Genomic DNA, 22,553 nt, shown 5'->3' on the forward strand with positions numbered 1-22,553 from the left:
ACTTGACTTGACTCCACGGTGGATGATTTCACGGACTTTGTTTGAATTCTCTCATTCTTAGACCTCAGCAAGATGGCCACCAAGAAAAACCAGCTGAACTTATTCCGAAAAACAAGGAGACACAGGTGAGCCCAGACCTCTTTGGTCACTTCTATTGTAAAGGTCAGAGTTTTACTCTGGTCTCCACAGTGGATGATTTCACTGACTTTGTGTGAACTCTCGCATTGGTGTTGCAGCCTGGGTTTGGAAAGTGTAGCCAGGGAGTCTAGCTGGATTGTAAGCAATCGTTACACCATTACACTATTCTGTGGTATCTGGGTCTGATTCAGAAGTCTTTTTTTTTAACAAATCATTCATGGTACAAACTGATGCGTCCGAAACTGGGATTGGAGCCATACTATCACAGGAAGTTGAGGGACTGGAGCACCCCATTTTGTATATTAGCCGTAAATTAAGCCTCGGTGAAAAACATTATTCCACAATAGAAAAAGAATGTCTCGTGATAAAATGGGCCCTGGATTATTTAAGATATTATTTATTGGGAAGACGATTTATATTGTATACAGATCATGCGCCACTAACCTGGTTGTTAAGAAATATGGACAAAAATGATCGAATTACACGATGGGGCCTTAGGCTCCAGAAATTTCAGTTCCGAACGGTTTATAGACCCGGAAAGAACCAAGGTAATGTCGATGCCCTATCACAAATGCATTGTTTCTTTTTTTCTAGACAGCCTGAGGACGGGGCTGGTGTCAGGGGAGGGTCCAGGACAGGTATTTCAGGAACGACCTGCTCAATATATACTTGACTTGACTCCACGGTGGATGATTTCACTGACTTTGTATCTGGGTCCGATTCAGAAGTCTTTTTTTCTAAACTATTGTAAGATGAGCAGGGGAAAGGTCATCCAGGACAGGTATAACCAGCTGACCTTATTCCGAAAAACAAGGAGACACAGGTGTGTCTCGTCAGGAAATAAAATATATGTGCCCCGGAAACAGTGAACCAGCGCGGAAGCCAGTAGGTGAATGTTGTGGGAAATCCTCCATCCAAGGAGCAGGACACAGTCTTTGTGGATTCAGTTGTTTTATTGAGCTCAATAATGACATCAACGCGCGTTGGGTCTGCCCCGCAGGACAGACAAACTGCAAGGGTTTCCCAGCTCTTATATACAGTATGATCTCAGGAAGATGTTTTGTTTCACTGCTTCATGTGTATTCATCTTGCCCTTTGATATGTAGCATGAATTGACCTGGTCCTGTCTCAAGTCCTGTCCTTTGATGTGTAGCTATAATTGTTGGAGCTGCTTAAGATATGTTAAAGCAGCAGACATATTACACAATGTGCTTGAACCAACACTGTAGTGTTGAATACAGATAAATTATATATATATATTTTCCATCAATAATTTATATATATAAGTGTTTTCCTACTTCAGTGAATGCGTTTTGGAGGAGATAGTGGAATCAGGTTGGTGTTGGTAAGCATTAGAGAATAACGGATTAACGGAAGAAATAAAGGATTACGGTTTACGGTTTTGTGGCTTGGATATGACGTGGATTTGTGGTACTTTATGGACTTTGGAATACAGTATATTATGCCATTATCCAGCATAGAACTGAAGCACAAAGCAAGTGCAAATGATCTATTCCCTTAGATAGGCGCGTACAAAAAAAGCTTTCATTTGTTCACATAAGTTATATTTAAGCTATAAAGAAAGAAGCAGAAAATAATTAGATAAAACTAAACCTTTCTGTGCAGCAAGGTTTGATAGTCTATGCACCAGAAATACTGAAAATCTGATGATAGTCTGAAAAAAATATGAAAAGCATTTGTAATATTCGTTTGAAAAAAAAACCCGGTTCATGTCTTGTCTGCACTTGGGAGCCATCACTATTCAATATAAACCAAAATAATATTTTTAATTGCATTTCTACAAATAAAAACTGATTTTGACATCGATATTTTCATATCTTTTAAATACAGTTGATAGAAATTATGATTTAACAAATTTCACATCTTTCCACGGAACTCAAAATATTTTCAATTACATTTTAATACGTGTTTATGTATTATTCCCGAGTGAAATATTTGAATCAGTACCGGATATAAAACACATTAAAAACAAAAAATACCAAATTAAAGCTAATAACGATGTGTTTATATTGTTTTGAAGTGCTATCGTTATATATTTACTAAAACAGCAACATTCCAACAGTGTACAATTAAAAACCGTAATAGTTGAATCACATTGACCACGCAATTCCTAACACTAGTAGCAATAATATAGTTCAAGCCAGTATTTCGACAAAAAAATAAACTTCAGTTTAATTCACTTAAAAATATACTTTACTTTTAGTAAAGAAACCGAAAGTAGATTGCAAAATGTGTTCGTGTTTGAAAGCTGCAGTATTTAAAGAAAAATGTTCGCTTTGAATGTTAATGCTTTTAAAACTTTTAAAATCCCGTTTAACTGTAGGTCGCTTTTTTTTTTAAAAATGTGGTTTTGTGAAAGAACTGGAAAGACGAAAAAAATTCACTTAAAATATACTTTACTTTTAGTATCAGTTAAGCACCCGGAAGTCGATTACAAAATTTGTTTGAAAGCTGCAGTATTTAAAGAAAAATATTCGCTTTGGATGTTAATACTTTTAAAACGTTTAAAATCCCATTTAACTGTAGGTTGCGTTTTCTTATGTGGTTTTGTGAAAGAACTGGGAAAAGAGACAACCGTCACATATTTAGAGAGAGACGCTTCTGAGGCGAGAAAAAAACCTTCCACAAATAAACTGGGATCACTTCAGAAAAAAAAACGTACGGAAATTCTCTAAATGACCGGTAAAATTTGCCATATTGAAAAAAAAATGTTTTTTAAACAAATAACTGGATGTGCCGTTAGAGTAACTTTAGTGGAGGAATTTAAGTTTCGGATTCAAACAGAATCCAGAATAAAAATGCAGATCTGTCTCCAAGTAACGCAATCATGTATAAACAAACCTTAAATCGTGGGGAAAAAATAATACGCTAAACGTGCTTGTGTCCTTTCTCCTAATCATCCCATGATATACTTGAGTTTTACAAGCTCTGGTCTGGAATCAATATTTTTAGACACTCGGGTACGGCGGAGACAGCCCGGTGTGAGGACAGCGGACTCTCCTCACAGACAAGGCCGCTGCCCGGTGTCCCTCACACCCGGAAGTGAGGTCCGGGGACAGACGAGCACCCCGAGTCCGGCTTGGAAAAGCGTCTTGTTTATCTCTGAACTGAACCTTTCTCAACACGGCAGTGTTTTTAAAACTAGCCTTTCACTTGCGTTCTTAAATCACCCTTTAACATCATAACTATAAAGCCTCTATTAATTTGAATCGTCTCCTGATACCCCCGCAAAACAAACCGGGAATGTGCTGTACAGCTGTACTGATAGTATAGGTGCAAGGATTATATTATATTAAATCTATTTTTTAAATATTTTAAAATTGGAACAAAACTTCCCATAAGAAATTGTTCATATATGGTACCAGTCCTATGGTATGGTACCCTGGTATTTTTGACAGTTGTACCATAGTAGGAGTACCATGGTACATATACTGTATCCCATGGTACTTTTAAGGTGGTGTGGTACATTGAAACCTATTTTATCCTATGATGTTTTGACAGCAGTATGATACAAGTGTGGTACTTTTAGGGGTACCATGGTACATAACACTAGTTATTAAAATATAGGAACAAGTAATAGGTTTATTCCATGCTGAAATAAAAAGAAGAAAGAGAACACAACGTTTCGGCCGTGGAGCCTTCTTCAGGTGAAGGCTCCACGGCCGAAACGTTGTGTTCTCTTTCTTCTTTTTTTCAGCATGGAATAAACCTATTACTTGTTCCTTTGCAGCCTACGCATGCTGACGCAGCTACCCACCTGTTATTAAAATATGATTGATAGATGAATAGGCCCACTTTATTCATCCTGAAGAAGATAGCAGAGAAAACAGAAACCCAACATAAAATGTACAAGCTATTTAAAACATTGTGCTCATGATGCTGGTTCTGCTGGCCCACACCACACTGACCTTTCAGAATCTTTGCTGCATAAGGTAGCTTCTGTCTCATAAAGGCTCTGATTTCTGCTTGGGTCTTCTCAGGGAACACAGCCTTCACTTCAGCTAACTAGAGAAAGAGAGCAGAAAAATATTATTTACTGGACAAAATAGACTAAATGATGATATGACCGTTTATGATGCTATTCTTTTAAATGGGTCACTAGTTTTTTGGGGGATGAAAGTGACATTGTGACATAGCTGTGCCAAAACACGACTTCTCCACTAAGTCGTGTTTTAGTGGAGAAGATTTTGATGTGACTAACAAATTTGTTTAATATTGCAGCTAAGTGGTAAGGAATCTGATGAGACCCCAAATGATGAGGATGATTTTCATAATGACGACTTACAGATGTATAAATTACAATCCCAAAATAACAAAAAAAATGTTTCTCTAGCTACATACCCCAAGTCACAATGCAAGTCATGCTATTATTAGAAAAAATGCTGTCATGATTGATAAATGTGTTGAACATTGCACATTATTGGAGAAGAATCTAATGAGACCCCAACTAATGTGGATGATTTTTATAATGACGACATACAGGTGTGTATATTCCAATCCTGAAATAACACAAGATCTTATGTGGGACAATAATATCATTGTCATCTAAATCTCCATCATAGTTCAGTTTGTGCTGCCAGCTACCAGTAATGCAGTATACCTTGTTAGGTGTTTTGTGTGGCTCCATCTGGACATTTCTATTATACTTGTCTTTTTAGTTTGGTCTATAGACTGTTCTCTGCATGCAAGGATATAAATGTCCGTCATGTCCCAACAGGAAAACTTGTTTGATGCCTCTTTCAATTCGGACAAAAAGATCTACACTGTGTCATATCTGACCATGGGTGCACTCCTAATACAGTATGATGGCATTTATCTTGAGACAAATTGTCAACAGCAGCTACAAAAGATCTACTTGAGCTGTTAAAGTATATTGTGCCAGGATGTGTTCCAAAAACAAAATGGTTTCTAGACAAGCAGTTTTTTTATTTGAGTGACAAAGCCCAAGTGTCACGATTGTAGTCCCTCCCCCTTAAGGGCGCTCCGGCTCTTTCACTTCTGAGTTGATTTTGTGCACCTGCCCCCTGTTCAAGCCCACCTTAACAGCCAGACGCTCACTCTGTTCCTGGCTCTGTGTTGGTTCCTGTACCAGGCGAGTCCGGGACCTGGAGCGCCTGGTCCCATTCCCCTCTTTTTCCCCCCGACCATCCACCGGATCCCGGTCCGGTTTTTAATCCCGTTTGTCTGAGTCTCGGATGGACCGCCCGGCTCTGGACATTTCGTCATGGATTTCCCTTTGGACTCCCTTTAGGTCAGTGTGCCTTGGACTCACCCCCCAGAACACCCGCACACCATGGACGCACCCCTGTTTTAATTCCTGACCCCTGCATGCTTTTTTCCCTGCATTTTCCTCGCTGTTCCAGGATTGTGTCGTCTGCATAGGGTCCTGAAAGACCCTTCATTACACCAAGACCATTATGTCATTGGACACTGCTCATATAGCTGTCACTTAATAACACATCTCACACAAAGTGTCAGAGACTGGAGCCTGCTGTGGGCCAATTCAGCATTTGCATACGGGGATGTAAATGGGAAACTGTTATATCTTTTCAGTGGAACCAAGCTGTACCATCACAAATTTTTAAGTATTTTTTTGCTTTCCAAAAAGTGCTTATATTATGAGAGTCAGTCCTACAAACTGCAAATTGGGATGTGAAGTGTTTTTTCAAAGCTTTGACATGCCATGATTGTAATATTTGTGTGCGTCAGCAGTGAAACTCCATGTTGATTTGTGGAGGGCTGAGTAGGAATAACGGTTGCTCAGGGTGAATGTAGAAGGTAATGGGTTCGGAGTTACAGGTTAAATAAAGAGTTTGTTCGAGTGTCACATCCTGGGTTGTTAATTTCTACACTATACGTATACGAGAAACAAGCCATGGTGTCAGAATAGATAGGATTCACGTTAGGACAAAAGATTTAAAATGAACGTTGTTGGAATTCCCGCACCACGAATGGATTGGGAGGAGAACAATCTTCCCGAGGCTTGGCGCAAATTCAAGCAGCATGTGCAGCTGATGTTTTCGGGTCCACTCAAGAAGACAGGACAGGAAGAGCAATGCACTTATCTTCTCCTGTGGGTCGGAGAAAAGGACAGAGACGTATACAACACATAGACACTCGACGAGGAGGAGCCAAAGGTACTCAAAACCTATTATGACCATTTTGAAGCGCACGTTAAGCCTAAAACAAACGTTATATTTGCTCGATATAAATTTCACGAGAGAGTACAGGGAGCTAACGAACCGTTCGAACGATTTGTAACAGCTGCGGCTCCTTGTGAAAGACTGTAATTGCTCTGATAGCGAGGAGATGGTAAGGGATCGCATTGTTTTTGGAATACATTCACCGAGAGTGAGAGAAAAGCTGTTGAATGTTGGTTCTGAATTGATGCTAGACAGGGCCATAGACATAGATTTAGCGCAAACCCACCTGAGAACGATGGGCAGCAGCGAGAGCGCAGTACTTGCAATCGACAGGCGCCGAATCAGGCAGCTCGCGGAGTGCACCGTGTCAGGGCTGAGAAACCCGCCCGAGCAGGATACGCTAGACCGGAGTGGGGAGCAAAGTGCCAAAAAGAGTGTGGCTACTGCGGAAATAAGGCTCACGGCGAACAGGACGTTTGCCCGGCGAAAGGCAAGCAGTGCCTAAAATGTGGAAAATTTAACCACTTTGCAAAAGCGTGCCGCTCCAGACGAAGAGCACTCCGTGGCAGAGAATAAAACAAGCGGTGAATCCGAAAACGTTGAGCTGTACGAATTTAGTGTCACACAAAAAACAGACCTCTGACATTGAACGGATTTTTGTAGACTTTAAAATAAATGCACAAAAGGTTATAAAGTTTAAATTAGATACAGGTGCTCAAGTTAACGTCATTCCTCGGCATGAATATGACAAGTTTAAAAGTGGCGTTGTGCTGCAGCCCACATCTCGCTGACTGTCAGGTTATGGCAGCGAGCAACTTGCTGTAAAAGGTGCATGCACTCTGAAATGCAAGTACAAGGACAGAGAAATGTGTCTGGACTTTTATATTGTAGACACTCATGCACCTCCAGTACTCTGACTTAAAGCATGTTTAGACATGGACCTTATTAAACTGGTCTTATCTGTGACCACCCCTCCCACTGAGACAAAGCCAATCTTACAAGATTTTGCAGATGTCTTTACAGGAATTGGGCTTTTTGCAGGTGAATGCACTATCCACCTCAAACCAAAGGCGGTTCCTGTAGTATACACACCGCGATGCATACCTCTTGCACTGCGGAGCCGTCTTAAGGAGGAGTTGCACAACATGGAGAAGTCCAACATTATTGCCAGAGTCACAGAGCCAACGGAATGGGTTAATGCACTTGTGGTGGTGGAGAAACCTCGCACAGGTAAACTCTGAGTATGCTTTGATCCAAGGGATCTGAACAAGGCTATCAAACAAGATGTGATTGATGTTTTCGTACAAGTGATAGTTACATTTATACACATAAAACAATCCTAATCCTACAAATACATAAAGTCCTACCCAAGGACCCAAACACAGACCTCAGCCATGTGGAGATCTAATGTCAGGATCTTGAAATAGCAATATTGACCCAACTCCAATGATCATTTTTTGGCTGATAGATATGCCAACACCCGGAATGTATTGATACCATATCCCCAGTAATGCTCCTCAGGCCTGACAAGCACACTGTTGGTCGTAGGAAGCATCAGACACAGAAATGGTAACAACATCCTTCTTTCTGTTCACTCAGTCTCTGGTGCTGTGGGTCAGTGGAAGTGCGATGCGCGGATCCAGCAATCTCATTCTGTCACTCAGATGGCACAGTCAGTAGTTAGTGGCACTTGATATGTTCCCTCCCAGCAGGATTGCAACGTCTGGCAGGGCATCTCTTCTTCACCTACACCCACTCGCCAGGTATCCGGTCGTGTCTCCCCTCTGCTGGAGGTCCCCAAGTGTCCAGCACCTGTTCACGAGCCCTGTGCACCGCTTCAGTTAACAAACCTACAATACTGTAATAGAGAGTTAGTAAATTCAACAGTCCGTTAGCCAGACTTGGCCTCCAGGGAGTTTCTTTGGCTGCCCGTGATGATCTCAAATGGGCTCAGTCTCACAGTTCCGTTTGATCCAGCCCGCAAACTGCACAGGACCGCAGGTAGAGCATCTACCCACGCTGTTCCTTCGGTTGATATTTCCTTAGTTGGTCTTTCAGACTGTGGGTGATGGGGACAATGTGACTTCCAACTTACCCCTAGTGAGGCAATTACAGCCTGGCACACCTTCCCAGTGAAGTATGCCCCAAGATCAGTATCCAAGAGGCAAGGCAGTCCGCACCACTGGATCATCTTTGTCATACACTTGGGTATCCACCTGCCCACACCCCATCATCATACAACCCCATATTCTTTACACGTTTTCTTACCACTATTAAACATCTATTAAAGGCCTCAACCTGAATTCTCCCTTTTCCCCAGTAGAGGTTTCACAGGGGTCTCAGACTCCTGCTCTCCCAGTGTCGCTTGCCTGGCATCTGCATATGCACGGTTGTTACCTTGAGTTTCCGGAATTCTTTATTTATTGTGTTATTTACACCTTACTACAGCTACTTCAGTCGGCAGCTGCAAAACTACAAAGCAGTTCAGAGACAAGCCCAGTATTCTTAACTGGAGTCCCTGCCGTGGTGAGAGAATCCTATTTCTCCATAGCCATCCAGAATTGTGGCCTACCTGCAACAAATACATACATTATATACATATACAGTAACCCATTAACATCTTTCTTTTCACAATCTTCCATCAGGGCTCTAAACTGACTTGCTGCGCTGAGGCAGTGGAGGGGCATTTTCCGGTCGTTAGCACCTCGAATTCTGTTGAAACAGCTCAGCCTATTCTCTGTTCTCCCTCATGTATCAGAGAGGACCCATCAGTAAATAGTATTACATTTTCTTAAAATTTTCACGCTCCCCCACCTTTTGGCTACAGCATCTAATGGTATAATAGTGCCTACCTCCATGCTCCTGCGTCAGCACAGCTGCCCAGAACCCTTTTTCCACACTTACATACAAAGGAATGGTTGATCCATCTGAGGAAACCCCAGTCTCAGCACCTGTAAGAGAGCTTGTTTCAAATTATTACAGGCGGCTTTTGCTGCTGGAACCAAGGCAATCTTGTCCTTGTACTGCACTCCCCCCTTAAGCAGACCCCTTAAGTTGTGCTCGCCCCATAAAAACATTGCACCCAGGCCCTGTTAAAATTACACAATGCTAGACACAAAAGGGCTTTATCATAACTGCTTCTATTAGACACTCTAAAGCTGAAGCAACTCAGACTTGTGGGTTTCCTCGTCAGGGGAAGCACTCAGAATACCATCTACATACTGAGTGATCACAGTCAGTTGAAGCCACGTGATACCCTGTTCTGGATAGTCATTCTTTGTAATGCATAATATTCCAACCCAATAGATCTGGGATAAAACCACCCACATTCGCGTGATAAGTGCACATGAATGTTAAAATCTGGTACTCAGCAAGTAAAACTTGCTGCCCCAATACTCCTGTGGCCTCCTGCCATCTCCCCATATACATTACTCTATAGCACACTGTTGAACAGAGGAGTGAAACAAGCATGACAGTAGTGCTCCAGTATCCCATAACAGAGAAACTGACACCCCATTTACAGTACATTTTAGGTTTAACTCCTTTTCTGCACTGGACTGGGACAGACTTAGGGAGGCTACAAGGGATTTACAGGATCTAATCATTAGGTAAACAGATCTTCTCACAAGACTGTTTATTCTCCCCAGTCTTGATTCTAAATCTACAGCGTTTCAGCATGTCTGGTTTCGAGACATTCGAATAAATCCAACTTGTTTCTACTATTACAACTAATTGTATATACATATAAAAACTGTTTATCTAACTCCTTTTACGTCCACCTGTACTGTACCTGTATTGTACTTATACGTTTCAGACGCTCTTATAGTCCAGCTGGCAAAACACATTCGCACCGTCATTAAGTATACCAAAACTCACAGTTACACACATACAGGCACACAAATTAATAAAACACACATACACATCGAGAATATATTTTTCTATTCGTACTACAATGTGCTGTATTCTTGTTTCACTTCTACATGAATCCTTTTAATTCCTGTAGTGCACTCCAGGTTCGCTGCATTCCTAATTTCGGATGCGGTACTTCTTTAGCCCACCGGTCAATATCTTGCGGTTTTGGATTTGACCGTATGGGGGAATCAGGGAAGGTAGGTGCGAGTGCGGACCCCCTCGAAGGGGTGCGAGACAGTTAGAGTGACGCTGTCATCAACAGTGGCAGCCCCCGCTACATCAAGTCCTTTCCCACTTCGGGTGAGAGTACAGGTCTGCGGCCGTCCTCCCTTTAAGAGGGGAGTCCCTGTTCCTTCTCTATCACACTCGTACCAGGTGTCATACCACTCAGACCCCCCGTCTCCATATGGTCACTGTGGGAATTGATCCCAATTATTTTCATTTCCTGCCTGTCTGTTCCCCTATGGGAGAGCAGGATATAATTTAGTTGACGGTTGTAACACATAAACTGGAGCAGTGCGACCAGAAACTAATTCCTCCTTTAGTTTCTGATTCTCCTGCACTGCCTTTTTTTCCGCTTTTGTTCATACTCTTTTGTAGTGAGTAAAGTATCTTTTCTTTCGGGTTTTTGTTTTTCCCGTAAACACACTTTTAAGAAGTCACATCACAATTTCTTTTTTTTTCTCTCATGTATCTGCCATCACTGGTGCCGGCCGTGCACCAGGGTGGCAGCTACATGCTTGTGCTTTTCCCAATCAATACGCATATGCTTTCTTTACAGGCGTCTTCGCCCCAGACTCCCTCTGACAAACTCAGTTTTTCCCATAGTTTTCTCCTTCTTTTCCGTCAACTTATACTTTTCCGATATATAAACGGACCCCTCCACCACTTTCTCAAACCATCAGTTAGCACACATGTTCGGTCTCTTTAAGAGTTTACTTTTATCGTGTGTGAGGTAACAGCTCATACAGTAGGGGGATGCTTTCACTTGAAAATCCTGTGCATTACTGCACTCATGCAGCTAAGGGCGTCTGTTACCTCCAGATCTAAATGCCTCTCAGAGCCTTTAGAGAGGACTTACACCGCACTGTTCACAGGCAAGGAACGAGACCTCGAAAACCCCCTTCCTTGATCAGTAATTAACCATCCCCAGAACGCCAGCCTCGCTGAGCTCAATCAGGGCGATTCTCGGATCTCAGCATCCTTTAGATCCTGCTACTTAGTGCTTTGCTCTTTTATTCTGAGGTGTGTTCATGTTAGTGTCATGCGTGTGTATATGTATTCACAAACAAGGAAAACACCAAAAACATACACTTATATCTTCTACTTCTCTCCTGTTCCCTTTGAAACAAAAAACCACGCCACGCCAATCCATGCACGATCAAGGCGTAGCTAATCTCAGGACCCCGGGCGCAATTAAGGCCCACACCGATCCTGACCCTCAGAACTCCAGGCGCAATTAAGGCCCACACCAGTCCTGAATTACGTGCATTTAATACACCACTCGGCTTCAGAACCCCGGGCGCAATTAAGGCCCACACCAATCCTGAGCCTCAGAACTCCGGGCGCAATTAAGTCCCAAACCAGTCCTGAACTTCAGAACTCCGGGCGCAAATAAGGCCCACACCAGTCCTGAACTTCGCGGTAAAGGTCCAAAACCCGTTCAAAAACTCCACACGCAATTAAGGCATACACCAGTTTCAAACGCCTGTACACAATACCGCGAATCACCGCCTGCCAGACCAAATTCTGGGCTTACAGCAAACTTCCCATTAAATACACCGGTGTCTTCCCCGGGCCAGAGGAATTCAGGACCTCGCGTTTACTCTGTCATCTCAGGCGATTCTAGCAGGGAGAAGAGATTTCCGAATCGGTCAGAGAGAGTCGGGACTTTTTTAAAAAAAGAGGAGTCCTTACCTCTCAAAGTAATGTGAGCGCTGACCATCTCTCCTGCCGATGGGAAGTTCTGTGTCTTCTGGAGCATCCGCCGACTACGCCAAATTTGTTGTAACTGAAAGAATAAGGTTCTGGATCCCGAGATGAAGTTAAACAGATGAGTTTATTGCGTGCAAGGAACAATAAAGCCGTAGTCTTGTTTATAGCAAGAAACAATAATACCGAAGTATTGTTTGATGTGCCGGTACAAATTTTTAGGTTTTATATATATATCTATCTATAGTCCTTCCTTGCTGCTTCGGACGTCATTCGGTGTTATGGTAAGGGGGGGTCATGGTATTTGGCCAGTTAAGAGACCCTGGCCAAATGGTCAGTTTAAGATTACGCCCCCAGGGGGTTCCTAGTTCGCATCTGGAATCCTTATCAGTTAACCCCCTTTCCTGCCATAAACCCCTGTTGCTTAGAAGTCTAATTTTCAGGCAGAACTGACTTAAGTTAACCCTTTTTACATCTTGTGTCTTACCTCAGACCACACAGGTTTGTTCCATCCCAATCACTGAGGGCAAATCTTTTTAATCTGTTCACAATCACTTTAACACAAATCTTATAGTCTGTACACAAAAGTGTTAACAGCCTCCAATTACTTAAATCGCTAGCTCTCCCTTTCTTATAAAGCAATATTAAAATCCCCGTCCTCATGGTAGTCCCCAAACAGCCCTTTTTAAAAACCTCCTTCAATTATAAAAGAAACAGGTCTTTCAAATCCTCCCAAAAGGTAAGATAAAACTCTGCCGGCAAACCATCTATCCCATTTTTCAAATCTTTCATAACCTCTTTTAATTCAATTAAAGTGAAGGGTGCTTCTATATCCGTCCTGTCTTTCTCTTAGTACTGATGTCACAGCCCCCAAAACTCTTTCGACAGCATCCTCCTCTTTTAAAAATAAGGTCTTGATAGAATTCTGATGCTGCCTCTAACATCCCAGCCTTGTCGGTCACTACTTGTCCCGACCGGTTCTGTAGTCCCTCCACCACCCTTCTGCTTTTCCTTTTCCGCATACGGCTAAACTGGAATGTAGAACACGTTTCGGAAAACTGCAACTTCTCTATGTACAATTTAAAAAGGTAATGTAGAGCCTCTCTCATGATACCTTCTAAGTCTGTCTTTTTGCTCATTGATCTCTGCCAGATCAACCGGCAGCCCATCATTACAGTTCACATACAGTCTATTTAATCCCTCCTGTAAAATCCTTCCCTCTTTCCGCTCCTTTCGCTGCCGATCTCTACAATACTTTCTAGTTTCTTCTTGGATCCACCTCTTAACAAGATCCCACCATTTCAAGATGGGAGTCTGCTCCCGCCTAGCATTAATCCAGGACAACAGGCAGCCTCATTCAGAATTTCTGTGTTAAGGCGCCATACACCCTTCCCAAAATCAGATCTCCCACCTGTCACTACAACCTCCAACACATCGTGGTCAGAGTGCCAGACAGGTGTCGTCAGCACTCTCTCAATCCCCAAATCCCTGGAGGTGAAAATATAATCCAATCTTTTAGATGCCCCTTTTACATTCCGCCACGTAGGACCTGCTTTCCCCACTTTAGCTTTCAACGCACTATCAACCAAACCACACTGCACGAGCAGGCTGCGGACATTTTTTACATCTGGGCTGTCTTTCTCCTGAAAATCAATGATAATCTTTTTATTTGTCAAATAAAAAGGTGCAAAATTAACATAAAAAGTACAACGTTGAGAAGCCACCGCCGGAGCATACACACATATGAACCTATAACTACACTCACTCACTGTCACATCCACATACAGCAGTCTGCCTGGCACCCCAACCTCACCCTGTCCCACCACAAAGTCATGGGACCCAAAAAGGATCCCAACCCCCGAAGAATGCAACCCTCCCACACTCCACCTTGAAGCTCCCCTATCCCACTCCTTTGAAAAGTCCGCCACATCTCTCTCATTCTTCAGATGGACCTCCTGCAAAAAACACACAGTAAAATCCAAAGATTTTAAATAACCAAAACCCGCTGCTCTCTTAACCGGGCTCCTCAAACCTCTCACATTTATAGTGAGTTTTTTCAACATAAGGACTTTGAAAATAAAACCTTCGAAAAAACCTGTCCCTTTACCCTGTATCTTAATGAAACTGAGAAGCGTACATACACTTCCCTCACAGTCTGTTCATCCCTTCCACAAACAAAAAACCCAAACACAGTCCAAAAATAAAAATCTTGGAAAAGGCACACATCAAAGAAAAAAGCCCTCTGGGACAGGAAAACAGCACCCCTTCCCACCCACTCTCCCAAAACCCCCACAAAAGAAAGGAAAAATGCCATGATCACAAGTGAAACTTAAACCTTTTCATCCCATTTGCTCAAAACGTCCATCGCTGCAATGTAAGCATCCCGGACTAACTTCTTGAGGCCCACTCACTAACAATTTCGTAATCCTCCTCACATTCCCTTCATGTTCAAAACTCACCCCCGGGAACACTCTTGGTATATTTTTCAACCCCCCAGCCCGACTTGGTAACCGCACATTACCATTTACCCACTCACACCTCCTTAAGAAGCCAGGCGAGGCCTCCAACTCCTTCATAAACTTCCCATCCTTCTTAAATACTCCCTCAGCAAACGCTGCTTTCGCCTTCCCCGCGTTTCCTCTCCACTGCCGCTTGATATCAGAAAAAAGGCACTTCTTGGACCCAATTTCTGTGTGAGTTTTCCCATTGACTTGGAAACGTTCACTTCAGAGCCTGCAGTCACACACTTATACTGAATGCCTTTCTGGTGGATCTCCTGATCTGCAAAACCAGGAGGCCATTGTACTTTTTTTGCTCCTCTCATCCCACTTACAGAGCTCAACAAAATCCCTGAGGAGCTCAGAGTCAAGCCAAAGACCCTCCTCTCTCTCCTTCTTCAGCTCTACCAGAGCCCCCACACCTTTGGTGGATACTAGGATACTGTTGCTTTCTCTGTGCTCTGTTTCTGGAATACAAGAGGCCCTGGAAGACCACACAGAACCGCCTGACCTTCACAGGCTCTTGCTCCGCTTCATGGTCCGCTTTGATGTGGACGGACCTTCATCCTCATCTTCCTCCACATGCTCTCCCCAACTGAGGTCCTGGGCACAGCGCGCCGCCTGCCCCACCTCCGCCATCGCCGCTTTCAAAAAGCCCAGTCCAGGCGTCTCCGAGCTCTCCAAAAGCTCATCACTCTCTATCTGATAGACGTCCTCCACCACAATTTGCATATGCAAAGATGGCCTCGCCCCTTCGCCTGCAACTCCCTGCACATCCCCTTCATGCGGTTCCCAGGCCTTCCCCTTCTCCTTGCCTTCCGCAAAAGGGGTTGTGCTCTGCGCTTTCTCTTGAAAACCGTCTTTCGCAGACTTTTCTCCTTTTCCAGCCTTTTCTTCCGCTGGTCTTTCACAAACAGCAATGCTTCTACTGCCAGAAGCCTCAGCTGCGTCCATTAGCCTGTGGTCGTTACGAGCTGCACCTGGCCAGGCCTCTCCTGATCCATGCACCACCTCTGAAAAACTTCTCTTACTCAAAGGGCAGTCCCTGAAAACATGCCCCTCACCTCCACACAAGTTATACTTAATTTCTTCAGTACATTCCGATGTAAAATGTCCCACTCCTTCGCACCGTCTGGAAACTCGCTCTCTACAGTCCACCATATTATGGCCTTCTTTCCTACACCGCCTGCACACCAAAGGCTGTCCGTAGCAATACAAGTAGCCTCGGTTAGGCCCAATTTCAAAAGTAGCAGGTGGGTGCAATAGGCCGTCAGGGGCTGAACCGTTGGCCCGAAGGCGCACTTTAAAACGTCTCTTTCCAGTCCAGTAACCCTTTTTATCTAGAATCTTCACCCCTAATCCCTGAATGTCTACAAAACATTTAAAAAAACAAACAATGTCCTCCTCAGCCACATAAGGGTTGAACATCGCCACCGTCAGAGTCTTTAGCTCTCTAGCAAAAAGGGGTTCAACATAATAGGCCACAAAGGGCTTTTCCTCCTTTTTACGATTAACAATGTCCCAAACACCTCGCACTAGGCCCTTTGAAACAGGTGAAACATCAAAACACTTCTTACCCGGGAAGTCCTGCAAACAAAAAACGTCCTCGGGTTCCAGATGCAGAGCCTTGCTGAGCACGTCCTCCTCAAACTCGTCCCTCGACGCCAGTTCTGTCCGTTCTCCATCAGCTCGCAGCACAAAGCGCACGGCGTATCTCACTCGTCCCTCTCTGGATGCAGCTCCTCTCTCCATTTTGATAGAAAAATGGCCGGAAAAATCCGCCACGTAGAAAAAATTTCGAGCAGGCCCCAAAAAAACTTTCGATCCCTCTTCCTCCCCCCTCTGGCCAAGAAACAAGCTGCGGTCAGGCCACACACTTGATCTTAGCCAAAAGACCAAGAAGCGATGCCCCCCAAACACGCGGGCGTTCCGCTGGCGCACATGTGGCGCAGGCCGACTCCTCTGGAGCCCGGGACCCGCGCAGCTGCCGGCCTCCCTGCAGCCAGAGGCCTGCCACCGGACTCTGCTCCCCCTCTCTCTTGCCTGCCTGCCTGCCAGTCCCGGGCGGGGGCCCTGCTCTTTGATCTTCTGTCAACGGCCCGACAACGACCGCCGCCGCGGGGGGCGCCAGCTCCCAGCCTCCTTAGCTTAGGCCCATCCCACCGGCAGCAGCCGTGCCCAACCAGCTGCAAGCAAAAGCCGAGCGCCAGCACCTGCGGGCAGAGGCAAGGGGCAGCTCTCTCTCCGGAGGGAGGGACGGGGACACGCGCGCGCATACACACACGCCTGCCTGCCGAAAAAAAAGAAAGAAAGGTGGATATACTAAGTTTTTTGGAAGGAAAATGCCCGGCTATCGAAAGGGGCCCGCCTGCAAGGACGGACACACACACACACACACACACACACACACACACACACACACACACACACACACACACACACAAGCCACGCCTGCCTCTCTGGAAAAGTTTTTTGAAGGGAAAACGCACAGGAGCCAAAAAGGGGGCCAGCCTGCTTGCCGAGAGAGTCGAGACGCGGGAAAGTGCACAGATGGAGCACGGGAACGGAGACGGGGAGGGCGAGAGAGAGACAGACACAGAGACACACAGATGGACGAGGGACGAGAGACGAGAGACGAGAGACGAGACCGGAGAAGAAGGAGCTCCAGTCCACTTCGCTCGCTCGCTCGCTACCTACGTCTGTCTTTTCACCGCTGAGAGAAGGTGCTGCACCGCTCCCGGAGGCGCTGCAATACCGGGCCGATGCGTGGAGAGGACGGAGCAAGCTCCTGATCCAGCTCCCTGTTCCAAAAATCCGTTTAATATGTGGTCCCCCGATGGGGGACATATCAGATATTACACTGATAAGAACAGATTTTTTTTTACATTTTTTATTCTCAAAAAACATATTTACATACTATGTACAAAGAGCTGACATCCAATGAAACCAACACAAACAATACCATCACTCAATTCAAAACACAGCAATTCAAATTAGGACATATAATGAACAAATAAACCCTTCCACCATTCTTCTGCACATCCAAGACTACCTCACACTTAACACGATACAACAACCTATTGTACAGACCAACCACGCTTACATGCAAATGGTTTTTAACCAAGCCATTTCGTGCCTGCCATAATTCCATTTTGACAAGACTTATCAAGACCCACACATATCAGCTCTTGCAATATACTCATACTTTTTTCCCCATATAAACCAAAATATCTCCCGTGTTAGATACCTGTTCAGCCTAAGGGGCATAGGGTAAACAGCCGCCAAATAACTCAACATGGACAGAACCTCTATTTTTACAATGAGCACCTTACCAGTATGAGTGAGTCCCTTATTCTTCCACAGGCTAAGGCAAGTTCTCGCTTTCTCCAGCTTAGCTAGCCAGTTGAAACTGGCAGTCTCCTCTTCCTTAAAGGAGATCCCGAGTATCTTCATGGGCTCCCTGCAAACCTGCAAGCCGCCCACCTTGTCCTGCCGGTCTCTCCACCTTCCAAAGAATTTAACCATACTTTTCTCCTTATTTAATTTAGCCCCGGATGCTTTTGTAAAAATCTCAAGATGTTCCAGCGCCCCCTGCAGGTCAGCATCCGAATTCATAAACAAAGTAAGGTCATCGGCATACAAGGCTATCTTAGCCTGCTTCCCTCCACTTCCCGGCACCAAGACACCCTCCACCCTCGGGTCCATACACACCAAATGAGCATACGCTTCAATATATAAAACAAATAACAACGGCGAGAGAGGGCATCCCTGCCTCACCCCCGACTCCTGCCTTACAGTGCCTCCTATATGGCCATTTATCAGGATTCTACTCCCCCACTGCTTTGTACAGGGTCTGAATCCAACCCACAAACTGCGCCCCGAACCCCATTCGCTCCATTACTCTCCACAAAAAACTATGGGAGACCCTATCAAAGGCTTTCTCAAGATCTAAATTAACTAACATAAAAGGTAGGTCTCTTTGCCCTGTCCATGCTATGATATCCCTTATTAGCTGTAACGTCCAACTAATTTTACGTCCTTGAACCCCACAAGTTTGTTCCACTCCAATAACTGAGGGCAACACTCGTTTTAACCTATTCACAATAACTTTAACAAAAATCTTATAATCCGTACACAAAAGTGTTAAAGGTCTCCAGTTACGTAAATCACTAGCCCTCCCTTTCTTATAAAGTAATATTAAAATCCCCGTCCGCATAGTAGCCCCCAAACAGCCCTTTTTAAAAACCTCCTTCAATAATAAAAGCAACAAATCTTTCAAAACCTCCCAAAACGTAAGATAAAACTCTGCCGGCAAACCATCTATCCCCGGCACCTTCCCCTTTTTCAGATCCTTCATACAGATGCAGCCATTCAAAATGCGCTGTAAAAATCCGCGGTACAGTAACCTACCCACAAGCCACCGCAGGGCACCGCGCTAAGTGATTGGCTGGCCAAAATGACCGACAGGGGCACTCGTGGTGCATTGGGTGGTAGTGCAAAGATTTAATCATTTAATGTCTTTACTGTGCACATTTTAATCCGCTTAGTTTTGAATATTTATATGGATTTTACCACTAAAGGGAAATTTTAGTAGCTGAGCATAAAAAGAAGAGGAGCATAACGCATCTGAAGGTCATAAACGATATTAATTTAGGAACATAAACATTACTGTATGTATGTAAACTGTACTGTGTATGGCTGGTCTTGGTAGTTTAAAGAAAAAATACACACCAGTCTTCCATTTCTCCCTAAACATTTTAAGCATGAAAGTTTTATGAAACGGTACCCAAATATGCGATTGCTGTATAGAATGAATTTTAATTTAAAAAAAATATTTAACACGAACATTAAGCTGTTTACATCATCTTCCGCCTGAGAACAGTCACCCATTGCTACCCAACGCAGAATGATGATTGGCTGACACCATCTGACACCCCACTGATTGGAGAAAAAAGACGTGCTGGTTTGCTATACCAGGAAGAGGATTTCTTTCTATTCAAAACGTGTATTTTAAAAGTTTAAGAAGTAAAAACCTTACAGCGTACACATATTTCTAAACTGATCAGGATCGTTATCTTTGTCTTATGCATAATAATGTTCACCGGTCTGTCCAGCAAATTAATAATAAACTTTATTTTATATAGCTTTTTAAACGAATAAGTAATTAGATTGCTCATAAACCTAATCACTTGCTTTTTCTTTTTATTTAGGCTCAGATTTCAACTATAAATCGTATTATTAATAACCATAATAACAACAAACCAACAAAAACAACCATATAAACATAATACCAACCAAAAACATAGATAACAACCACAATACAAAATCAAATAATCAAACCATTTTACACTCGCAAAGTCCTCCAATTATCATAATCCCGCCCCTTATGCAAAACCAAACCTTCCTCCCATCCCAGTTTATCCTGTTTATCATAAACAAAATCCACCTCAATTTTCAACATAAAGCATTACACAAAATCAATACCTCAACACTCCATACTCAACAACGATAATTCACAAACAGCCAGAACATGTAACTACACATTCCCAAACAGACCTAATTTCCATAGCCCCGCCCCTTATGCAAAACCAACACCCCTCCCCTGTTTTCTCTATCCCCTGGCGGTTGTAATTGTTTTTATTTTCAAATAAATTTTAGCAAAGTCATGTATTTTAAAAATCTTAAGATTTTTATATTTATGTCTTTATTTAGTGGTTTCATTAGTGACAAAGGCTAAACTTTCTTGGAAAAATGTCTTTTATGTAAACCATGTTTGCTATTAATTCATTCAGGGCTAAAATATGTTCATTGTCTTCTAATGAAAGAAGGGTTCCTTTCACCGTAGTCGGGAGCCTAGCCTTTAACTAGTAAGTACTGTATTTACTGGGTTTTTGAAGGGGGGGTGTCTTTCGCTGGAAATCTCACCTCCTACTTTGAAAATACCCGTGAAACTGGTTCAATTCGTCACAGCCAGCACTCCTGCAGAGAGGGGGGTTGTACTTGCAGTGTATACAGTACACGCGTTATGCTCTTCGTTAATGTCTAAGCCGGAACATATCATTATATCTCATTTTGTATTTCTTAAAAAAAAATCGTTTTCCCAGCCTAACAGTATTGCTTTTAACCTGTAAAGCGCTTTGAGGAGCCACCTTTAAAGGCGCCATATACAATTAAGTTCATTATTATTACTATTGTAAATTTGCTGGACAGAGAGGTGAACATTATTACACAGAAGACAAAGATAGCGATTTACGTTGCATTGTGTATCGTGCTGCTTTAATACAGTTTTAAATAATTAAAAGTCTAAACAGTATCAGCTTTATTTATGGGTTTTAAATAAAGGTGATTTAAACGCGATTTAAATCAATATAAATGTTTATATTGTAACGCATAGGTGACTATTCGTTGTTATTAAAATGACTTAAATGCGATCATGTTGTGATATTTAGAAATATACATTTGTTTGGTGCGAGTGAAGTTTTATTTAATCTCTGAGCCATACCGATTCTTCTGGAAGCCAGTTTCCGCCAGGGAGTAAAAAAAAAAACACACTATGGTATTCTCTCCAATGCAGTGCAGTTAAAAACATACCTCTGATGCTGCTCCTAAATGAATATCGTTTATAACCATCAGAAGCTTTATGCTCCTTTTCTTTTTTCCAGTGGATTGAACAGGGAGAGGCATTTCATGATGTACTTTTCACTGATGAAACAACAGTGGCTCTGGAACAGTTTTCAACCATGTCGTTTTATAAAAAGGGGAGATATGTACACGTTACTGAAGCTAAAAGTTTAGCCTTTGTCACTAATGTAAACACTAAATAAAGACATATAGAAATCCCTACGTTACAGACTGTATATGGCTGGTATTGGTAGTTTAAAGAAAAAATACACACCAGTATTCCACTTTGTCCCTAAATATTTTAAGCATCAGAGTCTTACATGTGGTTATTTCGGAAACGTTTGTACGTGCTCCTTCTGACCATGTTACTGTTTACTGTTACTGACCATATTAAGTTTAAGTGCCTGTGGGCACTTTTCCTGTCCGTGGGGGGTGGACCGTCTTTCATTAGAAGGTTAGTCTGTTCTACTCTGAGAATGTAGAGGGGGTGGAAAGTGCCCGCGGTCATTTAATTAGTATTAAAATTTGCACTGATTCCCTTGCGAAGATACGGACATAGGAATATTCGTGCGTGGTCAAAAAATGGCATAAAAACGACAAAGTGAAGGCTGTGAAAACATTCACAATGTACTTTATACTCAAAGCAAATATACCCCCCCCCCTCTCAATTCAATTCAAGCTGCTTTATTAGCATGACAGATGGGTACAATCAGTGTTGGGTATTTACTTTGCTTTGAGATGCCACTTTTAAAGGTGATATATAAAATCAAGGCTTTAACTTGCTTTAACTCAGCAAGTCTGAGTTCTTGTGTCTGTCCTATCCGAACCCGAAAGTATTACAATATGTATCTTTATAGCAGGTGGTGTACAGCTTTTTAGTATAGATTACACTTTTCAAAAATGTATTTAAAAAATAAAAACAATTACAATCTAATCTTTCCACGTTTGATCCCAAAATAAATCTAAACGGGGAGAAAGCTATGCTGAAAGTTTATTAAGATACTTAGAAGACAAAGATATCAATTTATGTTGCATTTGTCTGATTGTGAATCAGAAAACACATATATTTAAACCCGCATTTGCGATTTAAATCAAAACGTTATTTAAATCAATATAAATGTTTATATTGTAACGCCTAGGTGACTATTCATTGTTATTAAAATGACTTAAATTCGATCATGTTGTGATATTTAGAAATATAAATTTGTTTGGTGCGAGTGAGGTTTTATTTAATCTCTGACTCAGGGAAACGTTTCATTTTTTCAAAGAAATGTTTGTTAAAAAAAAA

At 42.8% G+C, this 22,553-nt stretch overlaps 1 long non-coding RNA gene and 1 other non-coding gene across 15 annotated transcripts in view; both read right to left on the minus strand.

Annotated features, from left to right (window-relative positions):
• The window catches only part of LOC148647685 (uncharacterized), a 663,201-nt gene that overhangs the window by 324,599 nt on the left and 316,049 nt on the right, over positions 1-22,553 (minus strand). The gene's annotated exons all lie outside the window — the stretch shown is intronic.
• On the minus strand, positions 17,366-17,553 carry LOC148647692 (U2 spliceosomal RNA). The gene has a single exon (XR_015927040.1). It is a non-coding gene; the product is annotated as a U2 spliceosomal RNA (small nuclear RNA).

This window comes from Lepisosteus platostomus, chromosome 15, assembly GCF_059453375.1.
Source record: "Lepisosteus platostomus isolate fLepPlt1 chromosome 15, fLepPlt1.hap1, whole genome shotgun sequence".
In the NCBI taxonomy this organism is placed as follows: domain Eukaryota; kingdom Metazoa; phylum Chordata; class Actinopteri; order Semionotiformes; family Lepisosteidae; genus Lepisosteus; species Lepisosteus platostomus.